Consider the following 14,817-nt stretch of genomic DNA (forward strand, 5'->3'; position numbering starts at 1 on the left):
GGGTGTTGAAGGAGTTCTGTCTTGCTTTTGTACCCAGAAGGCTTACTGTTAGCATCCCACAAACACAAAGAAGAGATTAGAGTTTATTGTTCATTTTCCCCTCATGGGGAAGCCATGTATGTTTATGCCCTAAAGATTGCACATTTTAAAGAAAAAGCCACTTACACTGTGGAATTAACCAAATTGACTATCTTCCCAGTTTGAATTCACTGGATAACGGCTAATCCCCACTTTACATTATGCTCTAAAGACTGAGCCAAAGGATTCTGAAGGCCTGCATTTCCAGGTTTTCTCATCTGTAATACAAACACCAGTTAAAGACATAATATCATTTTATGCTACTCTCAAAGGGCATCTAGCAAAGCTGGCTAGCATTACTGCAACATTTTAATTACTGGTGCTTACCACAATTTGCAATAATTACAGTTCATTTAGTGAGCTGGTTCTTAATTGCAGACACTGCTAAAGTAACAGTTGAATAAAAAATAAAGTACACTTTCATAAAAAATAAAATACACTTTCATATATATACTATATATGTATATAAAATATGATTGAGAAAGATGTAAGCTTATAAAGAAATAAACTAACATATTCTACTAGACCAAATTCTAAAGCAGAGATATTAAAAATAGTTTTCTAAACCTAAAGTCTAAGTAAATTTAATCATCAGGACAAGTTGCTCTATCATTTATGGAATTTTCTTTCTTTAGTACAATTTCTAATTTTATGCCTCTTTGTATTAAAGCTCAATGAGTGAATTCTAGTAGGTAAACTCTCAATTTCTATTCATTATCAGGTGGCAAATCTCAAAGATAGAAATAACTCCTATATAAAATGAATTTTCATCTAAAATAAAAAGCAGTTCTGGAAAACTCATAAAAATTCTGTTCTTACTCATTTTTCACTTCATTGAATACCAAATAATCATGAGATTTTACCTGATATAAATGTAGGTCATATGGGGATCAGAATCTTTGGTGGATGAGGAAGCAAGGGAAATGCTAAGAAAAGCTAAACCAAAGAGAAAAGAATAGCTAGTGAAAGGGCTTATTCTCTTGATAAGAAAGTACATTAGGTTCTAACTTCTCTGGTTGCCATACTTTTCTGGGTGTCCTGGAACAATTCCCCCAAGTTCACTGTGCTTCAGTGTTCCTGAAGGCAAGTAAAAGATCATAGTGGATTCAGTTCTTCTTTAGAGGAATACCTACATTTTGATGGCCACATGGGTTAATACACTTGAGAGCTCTTTGAATAGATGGGATGCACCAGGATGCCTTCTAGTAGGTCACTAGACTGCTGCTCAGTATGGCCAGTTCCATTGAATATCCTTGGCAGTTTGGTCCCAAAGATGGGAAGCCAAGGAAGGACTGTAGGAACAGAGTAATACAGAGAATAATTCCATCAGGTAACTCCATAAGCTTGCAGATTAGCTTCTGAGTTGTGGAATTCTGTTATAAAACCATGTCTTCAACATGCAAAGTGAATTGGAGAAAGGAAACAGTAAAGAAACCTAAGGAATTCCCTCTGCTCTTAAGAAGCTTCTTCTGAAAGTGAAAAACTTCATGAGTATTCTTCAATGTCAAAATATTCTCAGCTTGTATCTAGTTAACTTCACAAGTTACATAAAGCAGTCCTCACAGTTTTTAAAAAATTCTGGACATTAAAGGAGAGAAATTTTAGTTGACTTAACCAAGAAAATGGGAAACACTTCTATCTATTGAACACACACGTATTTCTTTGATAACATGGGGTTTGAAGGTGATAGTTCTCTTTCAAAAAATTAATCCCTTCCCAGACAGGTATTATAATAGTTATATTACAAGTCTTCAGCAAGTTACTTGTCTTTAATTTCCAGTAGTCTTGAAGAGAACATTTTGAGTCAAAGCAACAAAACAATACAAATGAAATACCCTTCACGACAAGAGTTGTCTTCTGAGTAGTTGGCTTTGATTAGAGCAGGTAGTAATTTGAAAAGTGATGCATCTCTCAAAATCATTTAATTCATATTAAAACCACATTGTGATCTTTATAAGAAAAAATGACATGTTGATTCTCAGAATGAAAAGAATGTTCTTTCTGGTTACAGTTTGAACATCTTGCACCTCATGGAGCAGTATGAGTGAGGCAGACTGGCCCAGTGATGAAGTGTGAGGCTGTGAAATCTTAATGATCATTTAAACCTATGTGATCATGGGTAAAATTATTTAACTTGAGTATTATTTGTTAAAAATAAATGTTAATTATATTTACCTCATAGGTTATTTTGATTGGTGAGGATCACATGAATTAACTGAATTGAATAGAATAAAAATTTAGTTTTGTTCAGAGTAAATATGGACTAGGTGTTAGCTATTATCATTATTGGTACTATTACACAGAAGACAGAAAACACTGTAAATTAGGAGACCTGAGCTGTATTCCAGCTTCTTAGTTCACTTCTTTTGCAAACCTTTCAACATACTTGAGCCTTAGTCTCACAATCAGTGAATCTAAGGGGCTGGGTAGTAAGATCATGTAGGTTCCTGCAAGTTCTAACTCTTTAATGATACATGCAAGTTTCGGTTTTATTCAGTGCTGGCTTTGAGCAAAAATTGTAATATATGTAATGTGATTCTAGATTCTCCATCTTCATTTATTTTCTGCAGTTTCCTGCTCTGCAAGGTGACTACACCAAGTCACCCAGGTTCTTTGTGCCATCACAAGATTTGTGGAAGTAGTATCTTAGCATGTTTTGAAAGCATTTGGGGTATATCACAGATTCATTTTGCTTACAAGAAAGGTTCTCTGGCAATGGCAAGTAAGCAAGAAGGTGCCAATGTTAAATCCAACCTTAAATGTAACAGATTTCAATGTATTATGCTAAGGCAATAAATGTCTCTGTAATATCAACAGCTTATAATAACAATGATTTATTTCTTACTCACATTAACATTCCAGCTGCTGCTATTACAGTCGCTGAAGTTAGTGGCTGCATCTCTACTTTACATGCCTTCTCATTCTTGCACCCAGGATGAAAGACCTGCCCTTAGATCAATCATTATATTTTTCAGGCAAAGGTAAGAGCAAGAGAGTTAGTTGGCAAGCACATGCAAGGGCTCTTAAAAACTTCTGATGAAGGTGGCTTACTTTGTGTTCACTGACGTGCCATAGGCAAAATCAGTTCACAAGGCCAAATTTAAAGGCAATAGACTGTGATGTAAAACAGGAAGGAGGAGGGAATATCTGGGAGCAATGATAATAGTCTGTCACAGTTTTCAGAAGATCCTCTTTATTCCTCAGGGTTGTTAAAGACCCAGATCCTTCTAAATTTAATCAATTTAAATATTCCTTCTCTACTAAGGCTTCCTTAATTTCTCTGGTCAGTGGTTCATTGATCGATTCATTTGTATTCCTATGGCATCTTACACATCTCTCTCTGATAGTACATATCACAGTGCATTATAATTAGATGAGTCGTTGTGCTGGCAAGTGTTTAACAAACGTAAGTCTAGGGGAAAGGAGTCCTAATTTGTAAGATTTGCCAATTTCCATGGTGTTAGTACTTTACCATAGCTGATTTCAAGTGACCAACATGTTAATAATGAAACATGGAATTGGGAAAAGATGTAGAGTAACACAAAATTATGAGATTTCCAGCATATAGAAATAATAGGTATAAATAAACTCAAATGCATAGATCAGTAAAATGTGGTAAAACAATAAAGTGATGAGTTTTGAATATTTATTACCTGTGTTTTAATATAATTTATTTAATTGTAAATTTATATAGTTAAATTTTTTAGTAATGAGACTGTTCAACAACCATCTTACAAAATTCCTGGAGTTACAGCAATGAGTTCTCATGAGCAGATACAATGGCTCCAGCATAACACTGAAATTTTGATGTCGTTTTTCTTTTTGCTAAAGATTGGGTGTCCTTAAAGACAGGAGCTGTATCTTCATTAATCTTTTTATTCACAGTGCCTAGCATGGTGCCTGGCATTCAGTAGCCTCAATGTCAACTGAATAAATGAGTGGAAAAAAATAGGGAATTAACAGGCATTATAGAGAATAGTATGAATGGATATGAACAAACTTCACTGGATTGGTATCCTTCTAATTGAGAGAATTATGGAAACTATATATACCTTAATCCATAAGGAAATAAATAAAAAAAAAAAGTAGAAACCACTGCCCCACCTTGCCTGAGGTGACTCAGACATATCCCCAGAGATGTCGTTGCCACTAAAAGCTTTATTTTCCCTTTCTGATAAAATACTGAGCTGTATTGGATAACTTGTTTAGTGATAATAATAGCTTTTATTGAGGACTAGGGAAGAAGCATTAAGTCTTATATTGTTTTATCCTCATAGCAACTCTGAAGTAAATTACATTATTATTTCCTGTTTTATAGATGAATATCCAAGATTTAGAGAAGCTAAGTAACTTGCTCAGGATTCTAAAAACAGAATGAGTTAGAGCAAGAATTTTATTCTGCACAACACTGTAAAATTATTATAAATCAATAAAAAAAAAAGTTTAAAAAAAAAGAATTTTATTCTGAACCATCTGGCTCTAGAGATTTTTTTGCTCCTCAGAAGCAGAGCTGGGGAATGTTTTACCTTCTCATTTTACAGTGAATGACATTTGCCACTTTAATGAACTCCTTTGTTTCAGACATAAATGCTTTATTTCTAAAGCATGCAAAGACTTTTAACATACTCTGATAATTTCCTCTAAGCAGAACTTCACTTTATGTTGCCAAGCTTAACAATAACATCAGGTTATTGAATATTATAATGATTCTTCTAATTCATCAGTTGCTTTCTATTTATTGATTTCCTGATAATATAAACAAATTTCATTCAGTAAACCAAAAAAGTAATCCTAATCTTTTTTTTAATCTTTTTTTAAATTGAAGTATAGTTGATTTATAATATTTTGTTAGTTTCAGATATACAGCAAAGTGATTCAGTTACATATATATTTTTTCAGGTTATTTTCCATTATAGGTTATTTAAGATATCGAATATATTTCCCTGTGTTATACAGTAAATCCTTGTTGCTTATCTATTTTATGTATCGTAGTTTGTGTCTGTTAATCTCATACTCTTAATTTGTCCCTCCCCTCTATCTTTCCCCTTTGGTAACCACAAATTTTTTTCCCTATGTCTGTGAGTCTCTTTTTAATATATAGATTCATTTGTATTATTTTTTAGATTCCACATATAAATGGCAACATACAATTGTCTTTCTCTGACTTACTTCACTTAGTATGATAATCTCTAGGTCCATCTGCATTGCTGCAAATGGCAATTTTTCATTCTTTTTTATGGCTGAGTAATAGCCCATTGTGTGTGTGTGTGCACGCGCGTGCCAGGCACATATTCTTAAATCACTCATCTGTTGATGGGCACTTACGTTGTTTCCATGTCTTAGCTATTGTAAGTAGTGAAGCTATGAACACTGGGGTGCATGTATCTTTTCAAATTAGAATTTTGATCTTTTCTGGATATACACCCAAGAGTGGAATTGCAGGAACATATAGTTGCTCTATTTTCAGTTTTTCAAGGAGCCTCTATACTGTTTTCCATACTGGCTGCATCAATTTACATTCCCACCAACAATGTACTAGGCTTCACTTTTCTCCCCACCCTCTTTAGCATTTATTATTTGTAGATTTTTTTGATGATAGCCATTTTGATCAGTGTGAGGTGATAACCTCATTGTGGGTTTGATCTGCATTTCTCTAGTAATTAACAGTTGGGGCATCCTTTCATGTGCCCATTGGCCATCTGTATGTCGTCTTTGAAGAGATATCTATTTAGGTCTTCTGCCCATTTTCTGATAGAGTTGTTTGTTTTTTTGATATTGAGTTGTATGAGTTTACATATTTTAGATCTTAATCACATCATTTACAAATATTTTCTCCCAGTCCATAGGCTGTCTTTGCATTGTGTTGATTGTTCCTTTGCTGTGCAAAAACTTTGTTACTCATTTGTTTATTTTTGCTTTCATTTCTTTTCTCTTGAGAGAATGAACTAAGAAAATATTGCTACAATTTATGTCCAAGAGTGTTTTGCCTATGTTCTCTTCTAGGAGTTTTATGGTGTCATGTCTTATATTTAGGTCTTTAAATCATTTTGAGTTTATTTTTGTGTATGGTGTGAGAGTATTCTAATTTCATTGATTTACATGAGGCTGTAGAGCTTTCACAACACAACTTGCTGAAGTGATGATCTTTTTTCTGTTGTATATTCTTTTTTAAAAATTATCAATGCTCATTTTATTGGGGCTGTTGTTTCAATCAAATATTTAACTCACATGGATTGATTCATGCTATACTTTAGTGACAAAGCTAAGCATTTTGACTACTTTTATAAGGCACATCAAAAACATCACAAAATAATGTAATTGTCATGAGACTTAGTTTGTCTTTCCTCAATAGCAAATATATCACTACTTTTCCTTTGAAAATCTTCAAAGATTCATGTATGCAAATATTGAATGACAGTATTATAAAAACACATATATATTTTGATGATCTCATCTGACTGAAAAGTGAGCTCAAAAAGATGACCCAGAATTCACAAAACTTGGTTTTCACTTTCAAACCTATTTAACATATTCCTGCCTCCTTCATTAAAATTAATAACCATAGGTGTATGGGTTTATTTCTGGGCTCTCTGACCTGTTTCATTGATCCATATGTTTTTGGGCCAGTACCTTGCTGTTTAAATTACTTTTGCTTTGTAGTATTATCTGAAGTCTGGAAGGTTATGCTTTGTTCTTTTTCCTCAGGATTGCTCTGGCAATTCTGGGTCTTTTGTTGTTCTATATAAATTTTAGTAGTATTCTCATTCTGTGAAAATTATCATAGGTAATTTGATAGGGATTGCATTAAATCTCTAGGTTGCTTTTGGTAGTATGGCCATTTTAACAATATCAATTCTATAATCCAAGAGGATGGGAATCTTCCCATTTGTTTGAATTATACTGTCTTCTTTATCAATTTTTTATAGTTTTCAGCATAAAGGTCTTTCACATCCTTGGTTAAACTTATTTGTAGGTATTTTACTTTTTTATATGATTTTAAATGGGATTTCTAAACTTTATCTTTCTGATACTTCATTGTTAGTGTAAAGAAATGCAACAGATTTCTGTATATTAATCTTGGCTCCTGCTACCTCGCTGATTTTATTTAGTAGTTCTAATAGATTTGTGTGGAGTCTTTAGGGCTCTATACATGGAGTATCATGTCATCTGCAAATAGTGATGGGTTTGCCCCTTCCCTTCCAATTTGGATACCTTTTATTTCTTCTTCTTGTCTGATTACTAGGGCTAGGACTTCCAATACTGTGTTGAATAGAAGTGGTAAGAGTGGGCATCCTTGTTTTGGTCCAGAATTTAGCAGGAAGGCTTTCAGCTTTTCACCATTAAATATTATGTTGGCTGTAGGTTTGTTGTGAATGGCTTTTATTATGTTGAGGTATATTCCCTCTTACCTACTTTGACAAGAGTTTTTATCATGAATGGATGTTGAATTTTATCAGTTGTCTTCCTTGAGTCTATTGACATAATCATGTAGTTTTTGTCTTTCATTTTGTAACTGTGGTATATATCACCTTGACTGATTTGAGTATGTTGAACTATCCTTGCAACCCTGGAATGACTCCAACTTGATCACTGTGTATGGTCCTTTTTATGTATTGTTGGATTCAGTTTGCTAATATTTTGTTGAGTTTTGCATCTGTGTCCATCAAAGTTATTGGCCTATAACTTTGTTTTTTGTGGTTTCTTTGTCTGGTTTTGCCATCAGGGTGATGGTGGCTTCGCAGAATGAATTTGGGAGTATTCCCTCCTCTTCAAACTTTTGAAATAGTTTGAGAAGTATAGGTATAAGTTCTTCTTTGTATGTTTGGTAGATTTCCTCAGTAAGGTCATCTGGTCCTGGACGTTTGTTTGCAGGGAATATTATATTACAAATTTTATTTTACTTCTAATGATTGGTCTGTTCAACCTATCTGTTTCTTCTTGATTCCGTTTTGGCAGGTTGTACGTTTCTAGAAACTTGTCCATTTCTTCCTGATTGCCCAACTTGTTGGCATAAAACTGTTCATAGTATTCTCATGATTTTTTTTTTTTATTTCTGTGGTATTGGTTGTTATTGCTCTTTTTTCATTTATCTTTGCAAGAAAGAAACCAGCTCTTGGTTTTATTGAACTTTTCTATTGTTTTAATTTTTCTTTTTATTGAAGTATAATTGACTTACAATGTTTCAGGTGTACAGCAAAGTGATTCAGTTATACTTATGTGTGTGTATAATATGTATATAGTGTATATAGTATAACATATACTATATATATATATATTCTTGTTCAATTATTGCCCATTATAGGTTATTATAAGATATTGAATATAATTCCCTCTGCTATACAGTAGGTCCTTGTTGTTTATCTGTTTTATATATAGTAGTGTGTCTATGTTAATCCCAAATTCCTAATTTATCCCCCCACCCACCCACCCCCTTTCCTCTTTGCTAACCATAAGTTTGTTTCCTGTGTAAGCTTATTTCTGTCTTGTAAATAAGTTCATTTGCATCTTTTTTCTAGATTCCACATATGAGTGATATCATATGATACTTGTTTTTCTCTGTCTGATTTACTTCATTTAGTATGATAATCTTTAGGTCGATCATGTTGCTGCAAATGGCATTAGTTCATTCTATTTTATGGTTGAGTAATAAGCCACTGTATATGTGTGTGTGTGTCTATGTGTGTATATGTATATATTCATACACACAACATTTTCTTTATCCATTCATCTGTCAGTGGACATTTAGGTTGCTTCCATGTCTTGGCTTTTATAAATAGTGCTGCTATGAACATTGGGGTGCATCTGCCTTTTCTCCAGATACATGCTGAGGAGTGGAATTGCTAGATTATATGGCAATTTTTTCAGTTTTTAAAGGAACCTCTGTACTCTTCTCCATCATGGCTGTACCAATTACAGTCCCATCAACAGTGTACTAGGGTTTACTTTTCTTCACACCCTCTCCAGCATTTATTATTTGTAGACTTTTTGATGTTGGCTATTCTGACCATGTGAGGTGATATCTCATTGTGATTTTGATTTGCATTTCTCTAATAATTAACTATGTTGAGCATCTTTTCATGTGCCTATTGGCCATTTGTATGTTGTCTTTAGAGAAATATCTATTTAGATCTTCTGCCAATTTTTTGATTGGTTGTGATTTTTTTGTTTGCTTGTTTTGATACTGAGCTATATGATATGTTTGTATACATTGGAAATTAATCCCTTTTTGGTTGTATCATATGCAAGTATTTTCTTCTATTGCATAGGTTCTTTTCATTTTGTTTATGGTTTCCTTTTCTGTGCAAAAGGGTTTAAGTTTAATTAGGTCCCATTTGTTTATTTTTGCTTTTGTTTCCATTACTTTAAGAGATAGATCCAAAAAAATACTGCTGTGATTTAAGTCAAAAGAGTGTCCTGCCTGTTTTTCTTTAGGGACTTTATAGTATCTAGTTTAGATACTATAGTTTAGATTAGATTTAAATCTTTTAGTTTTGAGTTTAGTTTTGTATGAAGTGTTAGACAATGCTGTAATTGCATTCTTTTACATGTAGCTGTCCAGTTTTCCAGCACCACTTATTGAAGAGACTGTCTTTACTCCATTTTCTATTCTTGCCTCCTTTGTTATAGATTAATTGACCATAAGTGCATGGTTTTATTTCTGGACTTTCTGTCCTGTACCATTGATCTAGCTGTCTGTTTTTGTGCCAGTACTACACTGTTTTGATTACTGTAGCTTTGTAGTATAGTCTAAAGTCAGGAAACGTGATTCTTCCAGCTCTGTTAGTCTTTCTCAAGATTGCTTTGGTGTTTTTTTGTGTTTCCATAGAAATTTTAAAATTTTATGTTTCAGTTCTGTGAAAAATGACATTTGTAGTTTGATAGGGATTGCTTTGAATCTGTAGATTGCCTTAGGTAGTATGGTCATTTTAACAGGACCTGTCCACCCCAGCTCTAACTACAGGCTGTGTTTTGGGGTGAGAGGAGCCACAGCACTTCAGCTGGAAATGAACCACTCTGTACTCCTCCTTGGGGGCTGTCTGCCTGAGATGTGCATATATATGCCTACAAATTTCACTGCTGCTGGACTGGCCACTGCTGTACGTGTGCAGACAATGGACTCTGAGATTTGGCCAGGACCAAACCCCCAGGCCCTCGGGTCTGTTACCATGCAGCTAGACTGAGTCTTCTCCCAGCATCCATTCACCAGGGATTCAGTTCCTAGCTATTGCACCTATTAGCAGCCCCATCTGGAGAACATTTTGGACAGGCAGTGCAGGGAGATGACAGCCATCAGTGCTAGCTAGTCTCACTGTGCTCTGATTGCTAGCAAGCCAGTACATGTGCATTCCTCGTGAGCAAAGTGTAGGTCACTCCAGCCCTTCCATCTTTCCCACCAGATCTCCCAGCAGGCAAAGACACTCCACAGCACATGGGCCTACTTATGTGGTCCTTCCCTCCTTTGCAGATCTCTTCTAGGAACTGATGCCTTTTTTTTCCCCTGTAACATTTCTGGTCATGTGGAGCTCTTTCTTACAGCTTTGGTTGTATAAGAGGTCTTTTGCCAGTTTCCAGCTGGTTTTCTGTGGTAATTGTTCCATATGTAGATGTGTTTTATTGTGTCTGTCAGAGGAGGTGAGTTCCATATCCTTCTACTCTGCCACCTTGATCCTCCTCCTAATCCTAACCTTTATACATGCTGATAAAAGGGAAAATCTTTATTGCTTTCAGTAAGAAGTTTTCTTAAGGCTTTTGTTTATCTACAGTCTGATTTTTGCAGGCTTGGTTAATAAAGCATGCTCACACATTGAATTTGCTAATGTTTCTCACAAAAATAGTACATAAAACAATTAACAATATTCACAATAGTTCAGGAAACTGTGTTTAGTGATATGGCAAAATATGACTCAGCTATCCAGTTCTCATGAAGAAGACAGATGAATAATTGTGTATCAAAACAACCAAAAATTAGAGAGGTAAAACATGGATACTTTTCAACAATTTGATGAAAAAAGTGAGCCTAACACAGTTCTGAAGAAGTAATTTATCAATCTGTCAAAATAATAATTTTTCCTAAATATTATAAACATGAATGTGCTGAGTTAAGAAAACTAGGGTAAAATTAGGTAAAATGATGAGTATGGTTGGATTGTCCCAAGTAAAACAACTGTCCTACTGACAATGGGGAATCTGTTGTACCTTGGCTTGTACACTGCCTCAGAATTGGTTTGCCTCTGACACCACATGAAATTGTTTTATTCCTTGTAGTGCCTAGTAAATTGCCTTGCTTAAAGTAGCTGTTCTATAAGTATTTCTTGTATCAAATGGCTGAGTTAGAACTGGGTATAACTTATATTTTTATATATGACTTAACATTTATATTAAATGCTCTTACCTTAAAAGGAAGTGCAAACTACCCCAGCTTAAACAGAATTCTAATATGGCACAATTTTTTTTTATTACAGTTATTATTTTATTATTTCTAACATGGTCATAAAGTTTATTTTTGAACTTAACCATGGTTTTGGTTCTGGGTAAGATGTGGTAAGCACAGGTTATACTTTCTCTGTCACTGAATGCACCTATAGATTTTGGGCAGAATGCACTGAGCAGCTATCTGAGGACTACCAAGAATAGGTAGAACACCAACTGGAGGAAAACAATGTGAAGTACCACCAAACTGGCAATGAGTTTACCTATTTTTTTATTCCTCCCGTAACCCCAGACCTGGGCTTAATTCATCCTGAAATTTTAAAGTGGGCATAAGCATGAACAGAGGAGGCTCTAAAAAACTCTTGAGTTCAGGTTTGAGAGGTAGGAAAGGGGAGTATCCTCTCAGCAGTAGGATCACAGTGGGGAGCCTACGACCCTGTAACTCTGAGGAAGGATAACCTTCTTCACCTGTCACAGAACCTGTGGTCCCAAGAAGGTCAGAGAAACCTCTTTTTCTTTTCCCATTCTCTGGTTCTCTGGCCCCTTGGCCCTCAATGAAAGTGCACTAATGTAAAGTGCACAGCAGAGAAAAGTAACTAAATCCCTATACTTCTGGCCGGAGGTACTGGGAGTATCAGTGGAGAGAGGAAAATTTGGTGAGATGACTCATAAAGTTGTCAGGAACTCTTGGGCTCATTCCTGAGTTTTGTATACATGGGCCTGACCCTAAACATTATACTAAAACCTGAGAACTGAAGTAAGACAGACTACCACCAATCTCAGACTAGCCACTGGGTGTAGCAAACACAGGACAGATATAAACAGCATCTCAAAGGCTTTGAAAATGGAACTGACATAAAAACCACAACCCTCAAGAGGCTAGTCAGAATGTGTGGCCTGAATCCAGCTGAGTTGATTATCTGCTGAACAAAATATCAACATTCTCTTAAGGATTTAACAAAGACTCAGACTATCATAACATAATATTTAAAATGTTCAGAACATAATCCAAAATTTCTCAGTATAGGAAGAACCAGGAAAATCTCCAATGTCCTGGAGAAGAAAATCAGCAGACACCACTCTCAGGGGGAATAGAAGTCACAATTATCTGACAAGGATTTTAAAGGAGCTATCATGAAAATGATGCAAGAAGTAAGTGTAAATACTCTTGAAATGACTATAAAGGTAGAAATTATCAGCAAAGCAATAGAAAAATCAAAACAAGGACCAAATAGACATTTTAGAACTAAAAATTAAAATATTGAGAATAATAAAACTCACTGGATGGATTCAGTAGCAGAACAGGAATGACAAAGGAAAGGATCAATAAACTTGTAGATTATTATAAGAATCAATAAACTTGAAGATAGATAATTAGACATTATCCATTCCAAATATAAAGAGAAAATGGATTGAAAAATAAATGGACATAACCCCAGAGACTTGTGGAATAATATCAAAAATTTTTACAATTCATGTCATTGGAGTCCTAGAAGGAGAAGGAAAAGTGTGGTGAGGAAAAACATTTGAAAAAATAATGGCTGAAACTTCTCAAGTTTAGTGAAAGATAGAAACTTGTGACTTTAATAAACTCAGTAAACCCCAAACAGGATTAACATAGAAATTTGGATCCAGAGACATCAAAATCAAACCACTGAAAACTAAAGACAAAGAAAAATTTCTTGAAAATCAACTAGAGAAAAATGATGTTTTATTAATAGATAAACTGTAATAACAATGATTTGAATGATTGTAGATAACTCATCTAACACAATGGTGGCCAGAACAAAGTGCAACAAAAATTTTAAAGTGCCAAAAAGAAAAGAACTATCAACCTAGGGTTCTTAACCAGTAGAAATACCCTTTAAGATTGAAGGTGAAATAAATACATTCTAAGGTGGAGAAAACTAAGAATTCATTGTCTGATGAACTGCTCTATAATTGTGAAATAATTTTTCACAAAGAAGGAAATTTTTTAATCAAAAGTAGACATAGAACATTTGGAATAAAAAAAGAACAGAACTGTTAAATATCTGGGTAAATATAATAGACTGTATTTTCCCTGAGTTATTCAGGTATTTTTCACAGTAGAAAGAAAAAAAATTTTTTCTGAAGGGGTTTTCAATGATACAGATCTAAGCCAACATAAAGAGGGGAGGGTAAAGGAACATCTAAACTGGTAAGTTTTCTACATTCCACTCGCAGTGGTTAAAAAAATAATTCTAGATAGACTTTTATAAGTTAAGTATATATAGTATAATCTCTTGATCAATCACTAAAACTGCATAAAAGATTTATGGTCCAAAAATCATTAATACATTAAAATGAAATATGAGAGAGAAAGAGAGAAATCTAATAGTTCAAAGAAACAAGGAAGGGAAAGAGAGAGATGAAAAACAGATCAAACAGGAAAAAAAAATGGTAGACTGAAATCCATATACTTGATTGGACCCTGAGATGCTCAGATACTTGATCAAATGCTATTCCAGATGTATTATAGGAGGGTCTCTTTGCATGAGATTAACACTTGAATTAGTAGACTGAATAATGTAGGTTATTATCCCTAATATAGGTGTTCCTCTCTCATTCACTTGAAGGACTGAATATCAGAACAAAAAGATCGACCCTTCATGAGAAAAAGGAACTCCTTCAGCCTGACTGCCTTTGAGCTGGGACATTGGTTTTTTACCTTGCCTTCAGATACAAAATGAAACATCAACTCTTTCTGAGTTCTGAGCCTGCTGGCCTTTGGGCTTTCATGGTTCTCAGGCCTTCAGACTCAGACTGGAACCATACCATCAGTGCATTAGCTTGGACTGCCACAGCAAAATATCATATACCCTGTATCATAATACCATCGACTAGGTGGCTTAAACAACAAGGGTTTATTTCTCACAGTGCTGGAGGCTAGGAAGTCCAAGATCAAGGTGTTGACCAATTTGATTCCCTGGTAAGGTCTTTCTTCCTGGCTTGCAGATGACTGCCTTCTTATTGTGTCCTCACATGGTGAAGGGAGAGAAAGTGCTCCTATAAAAAAGAGACACCGGAGCTTGCTCTAATTGTACCGTGAGGGCCCCACTCTCATAACGTCATCTAAACCTGATTACCACCCAAAGGCCCATCGTCAGATATCTTCACAATGGGGATTAAGGCTTTAACTTATGAAATGGGGGAGGGGGGCAGTTCAGTCCAGTATGTAGCAAGTGTCTCACTGGGTTCTCAGATCTTTGTACTTGGTATAGTTCCAGTCTATCAGCTCTCTAGGGTCTTCAACTTACAAATCTTGCAAATTTTCAGCCTCCATAATCA

General features: G+C 34.8%; 2 long non-coding RNA genes across 4 annotated transcripts in view; one reads left to right on the top strand and one right to left on the bottom strand.

The window, feature by feature from the left end:
* Nucleotides 1-14,817, top strand: part of LOC105074787 (uncharacterized) — a 455,371-nt gene that overhangs the window by 378,935 nt on the left and 61,619 nt on the right. The gene's annotated exons all lie outside the window — the stretch shown is intronic.
* Nucleotides 1-14,817, bottom strand: part of LOC123618926 (uncharacterized) — a 566,149-nt gene that overhangs the window by 10,771 nt on the left and 540,561 nt on the right. For all 3 annotated transcript variants that reach the window (XR_012505516.1, XR_012505518.1, XR_012505517.1), the window contains exons 4-5: nucleotides 1,212-1,370; nucleotides 166-296 (exon numbers count right to left, since the gene is read on the bottom strand). This is a non-coding gene — a long non-coding RNA (uncharacterized LOC123618926). The remainder of the gene's footprint in view (nucleotides 1-165; nucleotides 297-1,211; nucleotides 1,371-14,817) is intronic.

The sequence above is a fragment of the Camelus bactrianus genome, chromosome 3 (genome assembly GCF_048773025.1).
Source record: "Camelus bactrianus isolate YW-2024 breed Bactrian camel chromosome 3, ASM4877302v1, whole genome shotgun sequence".
Taxonomy (NCBI): Eukaryota; Metazoa; Chordata; class Mammalia; order Artiodactyla; family Camelidae; genus Camelus; species Camelus bactrianus.